Here is a 14,162-nt window from a genome sequence, read left to right on the forward strand (position 1 = left end):
TTGACCCTTCTCTGACTTCTATTATTTGAACCTCCGTAGGGAGTGATCTTGAGCCTTCTTCAACATTCATTATTTGAGATTCCGTAGGGAGTGTTCCTGACCTCTCTCCCATATGCACTTATTCTACTTCTATTGAGCCTTCTTGAACATTTTCTTCACATTGTTTAATTCGATGATAAGATGTCACAGTCTTCTAAAGATTTCTTTGTTTTGCTTCATTAGATCTCCTTCTTGCATATTTTCTTTTCCTTCATTTCTTGTTTCCCATTATAAAATAAAATAAAATAAAAACAAAATTTACCCCTTGCCTCAAGATAAATTTCACGTAATAATCATATAAAAAATTTGTTGTATAGATTTGATTGTTGCTATCACTACTTTTAAACTGCTTGTCAGAAGTTGACATCAAATTTTTTGTTTTTTAATATGTTCGCATAAACATAATAAATTAGATATGTTTGCATGAACATATCATGTTAAATTTCCAATGGCCAAGAAATTATATCCCATATGTTCACTACAAACATATGTTTGCACTGAACATGGAAAACATGTTTGCAACGAATGCAATGTTTGCAATGAATGCTCAAAACTAAGAATATTTTGCCTTCTTTCTCTTAATTTTTTTTTTAAAATTTGACACCCATAATTTGAAAAGAGTGATCTCCTACTATAAAATAAAAAATGTCAAATGTACTCCTCAGAACAAGCTTTCCAATGACTATAATTGTAATACATATTTCAATCATTAAGACTTTCAAATGAGTATAACTCATCATAGGTTCATTACTAATTGAACATAAACCGACTTTGACACATCGGGAAAACTAGTAAATTTGATTAATTTTTTTTTGAAAAATATGTAGGAAATAGCTTATTGAGATAGCTTTCTATTAAAAAAAAAAAAGGTTTATGATAAATTGACTTCAAATTATCTATGTCAAAACGAACATATGTCTGAATTATAATTAGTGTCACTTCAAAATTTCATAAACTATACAATATTCAACCAAAATGAATCAAACCAAATGCATCCTCTAGATATAGATGTTTCAAATCTAACATCGAAAGGTAAAAGCACAAACCCGTGTCGCCATTTATAAAGAAACGTGATATTAGAATGTGACAATTCAACATTAGTGACAAAAAAATGGTATTTGTGTTTAAAATATGAAGATGATGTAAATTGATGAAATCTATAGAATTGAATGAATTTTATGCCTATAATTTTTATTAATTTTTGAGTAAAAATTTATTCATTTTATTTTATTTTAAAGTCCCTTTTTTAATTGTAAAAAATATAGGGTGTAGTTCTCATCAAACAAGTATATGCAAATCATCTTTTTTTGTTCTGATTTGAAAATATCTTATAGATGACATGTATAACTAGTGCACAAAAAAAGAAATAATTATTTTTTATTTATATTTTCTTTGTTATAAGTACTCAAGTTCAATCTTATTAGAATCCAAATATTTTTTCCTCCTGACAAAACTTTCCTATCAAATCTATACCTTCTTGAAAAAAATTTACATATTCATGAAGAGGATTCTCTTCTCTAGAGATAAATATAATTTTAAAATTTTTTTGACATGATTTACTATTTATTTCCTTTTTTGAGGGAGCATCTTATGAAACTTTGAAATATCGACTTATAATACTTTGAGATTATAACATATTATAACTAATCAAAACACTCAAAAAATTATATAATGATGATATTGAACATGAGATCTATAAAAGGGTATTTTTAGTTTTTGAAAAAAATTGAGTTCTAATAGAGAAATGAGATTTGACCAAAACAGCTTTTGGTATCACAAATGGTGACACGAATCTATGCTTTTACCCCAAAATAATTACTTCATTATCATTTATAGAAAAAAAGTTGTGTGTCAAATGAACTGCCACTCTTTAAAAATATTGAATTTTATTATGTACCACTTTTCAGAGGAGATGAAATAATTGACATAAATAATTTTTTTTTGATTAAAAAATATGGTTACAAAGTAAGAACAGAGTACTAAAAATCACTAGTTTATGTTATCTTGAAATTATTTATAGTTTTAGGGAAATAGTCACTTGAACATGATGTTTATTGCAAAAATATTGATTTTAGTGTCAAAATTGGCCAAAAAGTGAAACCCATTATTGTGGGATCACCCCTGTCACTCAGTAAACATACTTAAAATTATGTAACTTGGTAAATGCAGTGTATGATATATTTTAAAAGATCATAATCATCCATAGTGATTAACATGGAAGCATAAAAGAAATAACATGAACACATGAGACACCAAATTTAACAAAGAAACCCAATATGGGAAAAACCACCAAGTAACTAGCTACTAATTTTCACTCTTCTGAAGTGAGTCTTGTTAGGAGCCAACCTAGTTAAATGTTACAAAACACACTATTACGTGTGACCTTGTTAGAGGATTTAATCACCCTATTCGGAGTGGCCTTGCAATTACTCTTAAAATAATTCAATGGAACTGTCATCTTGTTAGAGGGTTTACAACTAGCTATTAAACCAACTCTGTTAAGAGTTTTTGGAATCACTACTACAATGGTAAGAAAGTAACAATGAAATGACCTAAATGAGATGCAACTAAATTGCTGATTATAGATCTCTATTCTGCATCACACTAGATCCTTCCTAGTCGAATATAACTTTGTTGCTCCTCAAGGATATCTAACCATCCTTCAAATTTTTTGACACCTTCCTCTCCAACTAATTAGTACACTTGCATGCTCGCTCATACTTTAGAATCTGAACTTGACCTTTCATTTATACCATTCAAATTATCAAGTTGGCTCAATTACAAGTTACAATGACCAATAATCATTACCACATGCAACTAGAATCAATACATGAAATAACTAAATTTCATTTTTCAAATAAAAAAATCTTTCATTAGCCAACCTTGCTCAGTAAACACTGATCTTAAAATAATTTCCTATGTTAACCAACATAAGCTTGGTTTACACTGTGAACTTACAAAATCCTTTGGCAACCAAGTGAACTCAGTGAACACTAATTTCAACCAACTTTTCTTTGTTAACCATGAAAACTTGGTTAACACTTCTTGCTTCCATACTTTCCTTCAACACTGAAGTGAGCTTGGTAGAAACTATCTACATAGAGTAATATCCAGGAATGCTCGGTAGACAAGGAAAATTGCCTTTCTAACCAAGTGAGCTTGGTAAGAACCGTCTACCAATTGATATGACATTTGTGTAGCATAAAAGAGAACACACAATTAGACAATTATATCCAACACTATTTTGTAAGTTAAATCATATTCTTCGGTACCTTTTAAATATCTCATGATTCTTTTTATTGTCATCATATGATTTTCTTTAGGATTTGTTGAGATTCTTGCCATCATATTGATTGCTAATGCAATATCAGGCCTTGTATCCACTACATACTATAATTTTTCAATCATTTATCTATATGTGGTAGGTAAAAGTGCAAGCCTATGTCACCCTTTCTTAAAATAAAAGGCTAACAAAACTATAACTCTTCAACTTCATTGACATAAACCTAGTATTATTATTATTTAGAATTTGAAAATGAAGTAAACTATTGAAATGTATAGAAATGGAAGAAGTTTAGAATTATAATTTTAAATAATTATTTGGAATAAGAATTGATTTATTTTCAAAAAAATTATAGATAATTTTTTTGTTGTTGAAATATGCTGAAAATTAGGGGTACAGTTCCCACCAAAAAACTATACTAAAATAAACTTATTTCTCTTTGATCTCAGACTATGTAATCGGTAACGTATATATCTAGAACAATCAAAACTAAAGATTGGCTTTGGACTTATATTTTCTCTTTTATAATTATTCAAATTCTAACCCACCTCAAATCAATAGTTTTCATCTCCCACCTCATTTTTCAAAACAAATCTATTCTAACTAGAAGAAAAAATATACATTCTAGAAGAGGACTCTCTCCTCTAGAATCTAATATAATATTTCAATTTTTTAATATGATTTAATATTTTTTCCTTTCTCAAAATTGACATATTTTCAAGTGTTAAAATATGTACCAACAGAATATTTTAAGTACAATATACTATATAATTAAAACACTATAAACTCTATATAAGAATATTCTTGACTTTGAGCTCTATAAAATGGTGTTTATATGTTATTAAAAAAAATCATTAAAAATAGTAAGAGCTATTGCAATGTCATTTTTCTGAAATAATTTTATTTCTTTAGTAATTGAAACAAAATAGTATGAATCATGCATTTAATAGACATTTCCAATTGAAAAAGTGTGAGACCATATATAACTTATGTTAGAGTAAATAATTAATTATTTATTATATTACTTAAGCTTATTTAGGTAAATGAATTTATTTAATATTTTGTATTTAATGCATGTAGTGGTTAGTTGTTGACAACACAGGAGTTTGTTCCCTTCTAGCATGTTCCACCTTTTGTGGATATGTGTTGAGTTGTCATCCTTATCTTCTACCACCTTCTAGCTTGTTCTACAAGCTTCCTTAAGGTCTTTATAAGTGACCTCTCTCTCATTACATATCATAAGGCATTATGCATATTGTAAATACATTTTCTTCTTGTGTTTGCACATATTGTCTCTCATGTTCGTTTAGGGATTTTCTCTTGCTCCATGCTCTTCCTCTCCTTGGCTTTTCTTTGATAGGTTCTTGCATGTAGGTGATCTTGTGTGTCTTCGGAGTTGGCTTTCTTCAACTCCAACATGGTATTAGAACCTTCCTGTTGCAGCTTGGTTGAAGATTTTTGAAGCCATGATTTGAAGTTACAAACCCTAGTTTGTTTGTGCATTTTTTCTTCAAATCATGGGATCAGTGATTTTTTAGAGGAAATTGGGGCCAAACGAACATCACCATTGGATCCAAAAGGCTATTTGCAGTCAGAATTCATATAAAACTTTTTGATTTTGGAGACAAAACTCTAGGAGGAAAATTTCTTTTTTGGTTTCAGGGCTCTCCATATGGATCGAACAGACGCAAGGCGCTTTAAAAAAATATAAAAAAGGAGGTGCAGAGCTCGTCCCCATAGCTCTGCCCAACGGCCATCGTAGGGCTACCCACACTCTGCCTGCACCTCGTTGTTCTGAGCTACGCAGCCCCTGCGCTGCTTCCCAGCCTCCTCCACCGGAGGACGACCATAGACAGGCGGCACCACCAAATTTTCCTACCTCTACCTCCTGTTTACTCAGCCCATGTTGATTCAATAGCCACCACCTTCACTCGTCTATGTAGCATGCCAGCTCAATGGGTGTTTAGTGATGGTTGGCATTTTTATGCACAATCAGCATCTAACTGCATGACATGTGGCAGGTCTACCACATGGCACATTGCCATGTGGCCCCTGCCACATCATCTCCTCCACCACGTGGAATCCATGTGGCTGCCATGTGGTTTTTTTTGCTGTGACAGTTGATGGGCTATCAAATCTTTTCCAGTCAACTCCTGACATCAGTGTGATGTCAGCACTACATCAACCAACCTTGCACATCTCCAAGGTCACTTTTGGACCTACCTTTGGTTTTTTGGCCATAACTTGAGCATATGTAAGTATTTTTCTAATCCGAAAGAAGCATCAAAAAGCTGGTTCCGAGACAGAGACTTTGATGTAGGTATTTTTAAGTTTCAATGCTTTTTTATTGCCTATTTTTTCAGTTGAAGTCCAAACTATTTTTGACTCTGGGATGCATATCTTTTGCGTCCCATGCTTGTTTTTTGAAAACTTTATATTTTTGAAAGCTAGTTCTGTCACCTTTTCAGAAATGTGGTCCCTTTCTTGAGTTTTTGGCCCATGCTCTTTCTATCATAGTTTTGGCATTTTTTTTATATGGTGGATATCTTGAGTATTTTAGGCCCAAGGATCATTTTACTAGCATGGTTTCTCTTTTTTTTTATTGTACTTTCCTTTGGTGTAGCTTGTTTTCAGTTTTGATCATTGTAGCTATCATTTTGAAGCACTTTTATGTATTGCATTGAGATAAAGTGCCACTTTTGCATTCTCGAAATCATGAACGTTGTTTTGAGTCAGTTGTACATGCACTATTTTCATAAAGCACCATGGGGGGTTAGTTGTTTGCTATTTTAGGCATTCTCCCTTTGTCAAGTGAGTGTCCCTTCCATGACATTAGCCCATGTAGATTTAGTTTGAACATGTCTTTATAGGTGTCTGTACCTCTTTCCCTCTCTCATCGTTCTTGGTTCATCTATAAGAGACTTTGGCCCACCTTCTCAGTTGCCTATTATCACACCCCATCTACATTAAGGGGGGGTTATGTTGTTGTTCTAATGCATCTGTGGTTCGATGGTTTGTTAGTGTGAACTATGTATTCAATGGTTGATCCTATATACAAGACGATTGCAATGGTTGGCTACCTATGCATTTTGGTGAGATGGATCATCTACCATATAGACATGCTCAGTTCATGCCTTCTTCTTCCATGGAGGTTTTTAGATTAGCAGTTTGGCAGATTTTCGGCTTCTTCATGCTTCAGTGATGCTTCTTCATGATCACTCCCTGTTCCTATTTTAGGGGACATTTCCCTAGTTGGAGGCTTCTTCAGTTGTTCACTAGGTTACCTCTTTTTGGGGGAGGGTTTTTCCCACATGGTTTTCTCTCTTTCCCCACTTTCAGAGGTTGCATTTTCTTGCATTGTATTTGGGTACTTAACATGGCCTTGTTGCTGAGACCCATTCTACATTTATCTTAGTTTTGTGAGCTTAAGGCATTTCCCTAAGTTGCACATAAGGGGGGGTGTTAGAGTAGATAATTAATTAATTATTTATTATTTATTCTATTACTTAAGATTACTTAGGTAAATGCATTTATTTAATATTTTGTATTTAATGCATATAGTGGTTAGTTGTTGACAACATGGGAGTTTGTTCCCTTCTAGCATGTTTCACCTTTTGTGGATATGTGTTGAGTTGTCATCCTTATCTTCTACCACCTTCTAGCTTGTTCTACAAGCTTGCTTGAGGTCTTTATAAGCAACCTTTCTCTCATTACATATCATAAGGCATTGCGCATATTGTAAATACATTTTCTTCTTGTGTTTGCACATATTGTCTCTCATGTCCATTTAGGGATTTTCCGTTGCTCCATGCTCTTCCTCTCCTTGGCTTCTCTTTGATAGGTTCTCACATGCAGGTGATCTTGGGCATCTTCAGAGTTGGCTTTCTTCAACTCCAACAACTTAGCTAGAATGAATTTATCTAGATCATTTGTTTGAACAAAATTGATTTTTAGATAGAAATATTCAAATTTGTTTGATCTAATAAGTCATCCTAAAAGGTGACACAACTTTATACTTTTACCTTGGTTTGATCTTCCTCTTCGGAATCATCATTTTTAGAAAGCTTATATCTAGGAGACATAGGGGTTCCAACTGGTTTTGAGTCTTCTATTCCAATTTCCTTTAGTATATCCTTGATATATTTAGATTGAGTAATGTAGATACCATCTTACTTCTGCTAAATCTACAATCCAACAAATAATTTTATCTCTCCAAACATAGACATCTTAAATTATTTACTAATTTCTTCTAAAAATTTCCTTGCACAAGTCATCATTTCCTGTGAATAAAGTATTATCAACAAATATTTCTACCAACACAATCTTTTTGTTTGGTCCTTCTTTGATATTTAGACTATTGTTACCACGAGTTCTTTGAAAAATAATTCGTATCAAGTAGTTATGAAGTCTTTCATACAAAGCTTTGGGATCTTACTTGAGACCATATAATGGCTTCTATAATTTTCATACCATGTCCTTATTCCTAGGATCTAGAAAACCTTCAAGCTGTTCAATGTAGACTTCTTCATCAAGAATTACATTTGAGAATAGAGAGTATACATCCATTTGATAAATTTTAAATCCTTTGTGAGCTACATATGCTAGTAAAGTTCTAACACCTTCTAACCTTGCAATAGGAGAAAAGGTTTCACCATATTCAATACCTTCTTCTTAAGAATAGCCTTTGCATACCAACCTTTCTTTATTTCTAAAAAAATTCCATCTTCATTTAGCTTGTTCTAAATACCCACTTTGTGCCAATTACATTTTTATCCTTCAGTCAAGGAACAAGAGTCCAAGTTTTGTTCTTCTCTATGTGTTCCATTTATTCATTCATTGCTTCAATCCAAATTTCATTATCCAAACCATCTTTAACATGTCTAGGTTCAAATTCAACAAGTAAATATGTACCTTTTAATTTGTTTCTTGTCATTATTCCATCTGATTTGTCTCCAATGATCTAATCAGGCACATGATGCCTTCTAACATATCTATCTAACATAGGTTCTTTGGATTTCACTAATTTCATCATGAACTTTAGTATCAACCTTGGGTCCCACTAATTGTGACTTAGGTCCATTAGACTTAGTTTTCTCTAGCTTGGTAGCTTTTGACTATGACTCAGGTCATTTAGACTATGATTCAGGCTGCACTGATTGCCACTTGATAGCTATTGGAGATTTTGGGGACTTGGGAGGTGAGGCATCTTGTCTACTAGATAAATTTGGTAGGGTATTAGGTTCATAGTAAACAAATCTTATGTAATCCTTAGGCTCTTTGTTGCTTTCTTCGTTACTCCTTTCTGCAAACTCATCAATTCTCACATGTGCACTTTCTATGATTTTATGAGTATACAAACTCAAACATTTGTATGTTTTAGTTCTACAAGAATATTCTAGGAATATGCCTTCATCACCTTTGACATCAAATTTTCCTTTCCTAGATTTCTTCAAGATATAACATTTGCTACCAAATACTTTCAAGTAACTTACATTAAGGTTCTAGCCATACCATAGTTCATATGGAGTTTGATTTGAGTCTTTCTTCAGCTGTATTCTTTTTAAAGTATGAACTACAATTCTTATAGCTTCCTTCCAGTATTTAATTGCAACATTCTTTTCTATCATCATTATTTTTGCACAATCCATGATGGATCTATTCCTTCCTTCTGCTATACCATCATGCTAAGGTGTTGCTGGAGTTGATACTTGTCTTTTAATTTCTTTTTTAATGTATAATTCATTAAATTCATTAGAGATTAATTCACCACCTCTATCTAATCTTAAACATTTTAACTTCTTTCCAATTTCTTTTTCTACTATTGCTAGATACCATTTGAATTTTTGAAAAGCCTCTAATTTTTATTTTGGATACATTACAATCATCATTCTAGAATAGTCATCAAAAAAAAGGATGAAAAACTTTTCTACATTGTAACTCTCTATTCTAGTAGGCCCACATAATCTATATGCACAAGCTCAAAGACTTCTTTAGAATTATAGTTCTTGCTTTTGAAATTAGACCTTCCCATCTTTCCAATTTGACATTTTTTGCATAGACCTATATTATGTTTCCTCAAGCTAGAAATACATCTTACTTTTTTATGTTTTCTTATCTTAACTAGGTTATCAAAGTTTACATGACATAATATTTTGTGCCATAACTAGCTTTCTTCTATTTGTACAATAAAATATGAGCTTTCACTGAGATCAAGATAGAATAGGTCAGCTTTTGTTTGTTTGCTAGATCCAACTAGACTTCCTTTTCCATCTACTAGTTTGGCCTTCCCATTCATTAATTCTACCTTGAATCCAATGTTATTCAACTGTGCCATACTTAGTAGATTATTCTTTAGTCCTTCAACCCAATAAGCATTATCACATATAAGTTCATTTGTTAATGAAATACATCCTTTTCCTTTTATGCAACAAGGTTCATTTTTTCCAAATCTCACACTACCAGCATCATAATATTCCATGTGTTCAAACTTTTTTTTGTCTCTAGTCATATCATGTGAGAAACCACTGTCAATAATCCATGTATAATTTTTTCTAACATGAGAGTTAAGTGCCATATTTTCTCCTTAATCATCAAATTCATCCTATACAGCAATACATATCATTTCATCTTCACTGTTATCAGAATCTTTAGCCATAAAACAAGATTTCTTACCTTTATCTTTGTAGTTCTTGAATTTGTTCTTGCCTTTGTACTTGTTACTTTTCTTTTCATCCTTATTTTCTCTTCTTGGTAATCTTGCAACAATGTAACCAACTTCTTAATAAGAAAAATAAATTACTATAATCATACCTTTGTACTTTCATCTACCTAAGGAATATTTTCTTGCAAGTAGGGCTTCAACAACAAGATCATTGTCAGAACATTCATCTATTTTTTCTTCACTTCTTCTTTGATTGTCCTTTAATTTCTCACTCATTTTCTTAATTGAGAGTTTCGCTTCAAATGCAAATTCAATACCTTTGGAGCTAGGAACGTAGTTATTATAGTTATCCAACTCAAAAGTTGTGAATCCTCCAAATAAAGCATCCTAAGTTATATTACTATTTAGATCACATCTCATCTCTTGAATAGTAGACACTCAAATTGCATAAATAGGAAGAAGAGTTCTGAGTAACTTTCTTACAACTATTTTGTCATCAATGTCTCTTCTAGATGCTTTGATTGCGCTCACACTTGCTTTGATTCTTTCCACATATTTTGCAATGTTTTAATCTTCCCTCATTTTTATTTGATCAAATTTCCCTCTGAGACTTTCTTCTTTAGCTCTTCTTACATTGTCATCTCCTCCATAGATGTCTTTTAGTTTGATCCACATTACATGAGTTGTAGTGCAATCTTTTACTTCAACAAATTCAACATAATTAAGAGCAAATGCAATATCAATCATGATGATGTTATGATTTTTCTTTTCACCAATGTCTTCAACTGATAATGTTCTAGTAGAAGTATTGCATTTGGTACCAAGATACTTACAACTTGAATCACTAATACTTGCAAGATGTAATCTCATAAGTCCTTAACATCTTACAAACTTGTCTCAGTTCAACCATGGAATCTCTCTTCTATAAGACATCATGATCTTTAGCTTAGGTCCTTGAAACCTTCTCTACAAGAACTGAGAGCTCTAATACCAATTATTGGAAATATAAGAGGATTAATTGAGTGAGGAGGGATGAATCAGTTACTAGTAAAATAAATCCTAGATCCTTTCGACGTCAGTACAAAATGATCTCTAAAAATTGAACTCTATTGTTTTTCAATAAACACAAAAAATGTTGTAAGTCAGTAAATACTAAGAATGCTCAAAAAACATTTAACATGAAAATATTAAGATTTTATCTATGATTACTTATTAATTTAACTTAGTTGCAAAAACATAAGAGAAATAGCATGAACACATTTGACACCAAGATTTAATGTGGAAACCCAATTTGGGAAGAAAACACCAATTGCAACTAGTTACTATTTTTCACTCTTTTGAAATGAGCTCTATTAGGACCCAACCATATTAAAGGTTACAAAACACACTATTGTGGGTGACCCTATTAGAGGATTTAATCACCCTGTTAGGAGTGGCCTTGTTATAGGTCATTAAAAAATTTCAATAGGAATGTCACCTTGTTAGAGGATTGACAAACAATTGTTAAGCCAACTCTATTATGAGATTTAGATCACTACTAAAATGATTAGAGAGTACCAATGATATGACCTAATTTTTTACTTCGACTAATTTTTTGATTATAGATCTCAATTTTGGCTTGTATACTTGATCCTCCTTGATCAAATGTATCTTTTCATCTTCTTAAGGATATTTTTCTTATCCTTCTAATTTTCTTTCTTTTACCATCATTAAATATTCAATCTTTTTCAATGAACTTACACACTTCTAATCCTCAACTTGACCTTATATTTATATCATTCATATTGTCAAGTCAACTAGAATACAACTTAGACTAATTAATTTTCATCTTCTCAGTCAGCTAGAACCAATAGATAAATCAATTTAACTCAGTATGCCAAAACAAGAAAATCTTTCATTCGAACCTTGCTCAATAGACACTAACTCCTAAATGATTTTCCTATGTTAACCAAGTGAACTTGGTTAACAGTGCATATTCAAAAAGTTTCTTTGGTAACTAAGTGAGCTCAATTAATACTGGTTTCATCCAACATTTCTTTCATTAACTGAGTGAGCTTGATTAGAACTCATCTTCTGCAAAATTTTCTTTGGCACCCAAGTCAACTCTATAGATACTAACTTCTCAACTAGGCAAGCTGTCAAATGCTTGGTAGTCATAGAAAACTATCTTTAATTTTTGAGTGAGATCGACACACACTGACTGGTGATGATATGACATTTTGTGTAACATCAGGAACAATACACAATTAATCAATTGTTTTGATATACTAGATAAGGAATGTGAGTAAATAAGTGATAAATCCCTAGGTGTACCCATCTTGGTCTTGTAGAGTCTAAACTAAAAGACATTATGCTTTGGTAAGTTGGTCTAGATCTCAATGAGTTCTTGCTAAGCATAGGAAATAGCTAGCCCATAGGAATCTACTTTCATTCTACATCCTGGTGTTGTTTTAAGACCTATAGTTTTGAAACTCCAACAATGACCTCTTTGGTACTATGTTTATAAATTAATTTAGATGACTATTAGTAGGAAAATACCTAGTACAATCATTTCCAACATTATGTGTTTCCTCTTTATGGATATCCAAAGAAGAATTTATTGTTAATAAAACAAGTAGTCCAGACCAAGTAAAAAAATCTCATCTCTCTAAATAGATTGACACAATATACTAACAATAAAAGCATTAGATTAGAAGGTTCTTCTTTAAATATTAACAACCTATCTTCTATGTCATTAAATGTAGAACTACTCATAGTCACTCATATGTCATCTTGACTTCAATTTTGTTCATCGTAATCCATGAATTATGCCAAGCACACCTAATTAATTAGTGTAGACATATAATAATGGGAATCTATTGAAGAGCCTTGTGAGACACTCTTTTTTTTATTTGATCAAATTTATATCAACTAATGTGATGATGAGTGATGTCAATTAAAATCTGATTGGGACATGCATGTATTATTTGATAATCCATTCCAATATCTTTCATAATCGTTGATAATTATTGGTATGTGTGAGGTAGAATGTTTGATGGTTGTAACAAACACTCACAAATCAAAATATAGAAAAAAATTGTTAATAGAAAGAACATTAATTGTAAACTAACATTGAAGACGACAAAAATGAAACTATACCTTAGCATACCCAAGATTTCTACATTGGATATACCATTCATAACCTTGAAGTTCACCAACAACAATACAACAAAGAGATGCATTGTTTGGGATCCTTGGTACAGTTGATCATATGCCTTTTTAGCTATAGGTATATCAAGGTTCTCTTCATCATCATCATTAGATGTGCTACTATCATCATCTTCATCACCTTCATCATTTCCACTAGTAACATCTTCTTTAATCATGTTCTCTAGCACATTATTAGTTGCACTAGTACGAACATCTCCAATAGTGTTGTCTACCTCAGCATCATATTCTTCCATAGGAGCATTACCTTATCCTTCAATAGTCACACCTCCATGTTCTTGTTGACATTGTAGTCAATTTTTTTATTAGTGACACACACTTATTTAGATAGTAAGTATCTACTGAGCAATCAATGGTTTCTCCTCCATCAGGTTTGGTCACATAAGGTATTTCTTCAATTAGTGCAGTATATACTTTTCTTTCTAGTCCTACTATTTCTACTATTTTTTCTATTCCTAGCATGAAAATAATAAGTATACGAATAATTGAGACCAATCCTCAACCAATTACAAAATTTTAGGGTAAAGGAAAAGAAAAGGAAGAAGAAATTGATCTTCATGAGGAGATAGTAAACCCAAATTAGGAAATCTCCAATCTTGATCTTGATCAAACACACATAATAGAAGAACTTCTTCAAGATAAAGATAAGTAGTGGAGGCTTAGAGAATAAAGGAATAAATAATTTCAAGTGCTTGAAGATGCCAAGAATATTCTTGCAGAGGTACTTAGCACTAAGGTTGACACTTCTCAACCAATTTTGGCTCAATTAGTAGAAGTAGTCCAAAAATTCAACAAAGATTTGAATCGACAAGAGAAATTTTGGTAGAGAGCAGAGAGAAAATTTGAGAATAGTGTTTTGGGCCTAGTAGCACAAAAGATTCCAATTCATCAAGTAGACTTGTCTACTATTCTAGGCTCATTGGTGTAATACCCCAAAATTGGCTCATTGCCATGACAACCAATTTTGGTCTA

Source organism: Cupressus sempervirens, chromosome 8 (assembly GCF_028749045.1).
Source record: "Cupressus sempervirens isolate cs-2001-9-10 chromosome 8, ASM2874904v1, whole genome shotgun sequence".
Classification (NCBI taxonomy): Eukaryota; Viridiplantae; Streptophyta; class Pinopsida; order Cupressales; family Cupressaceae; genus Cupressus; species Cupressus sempervirens.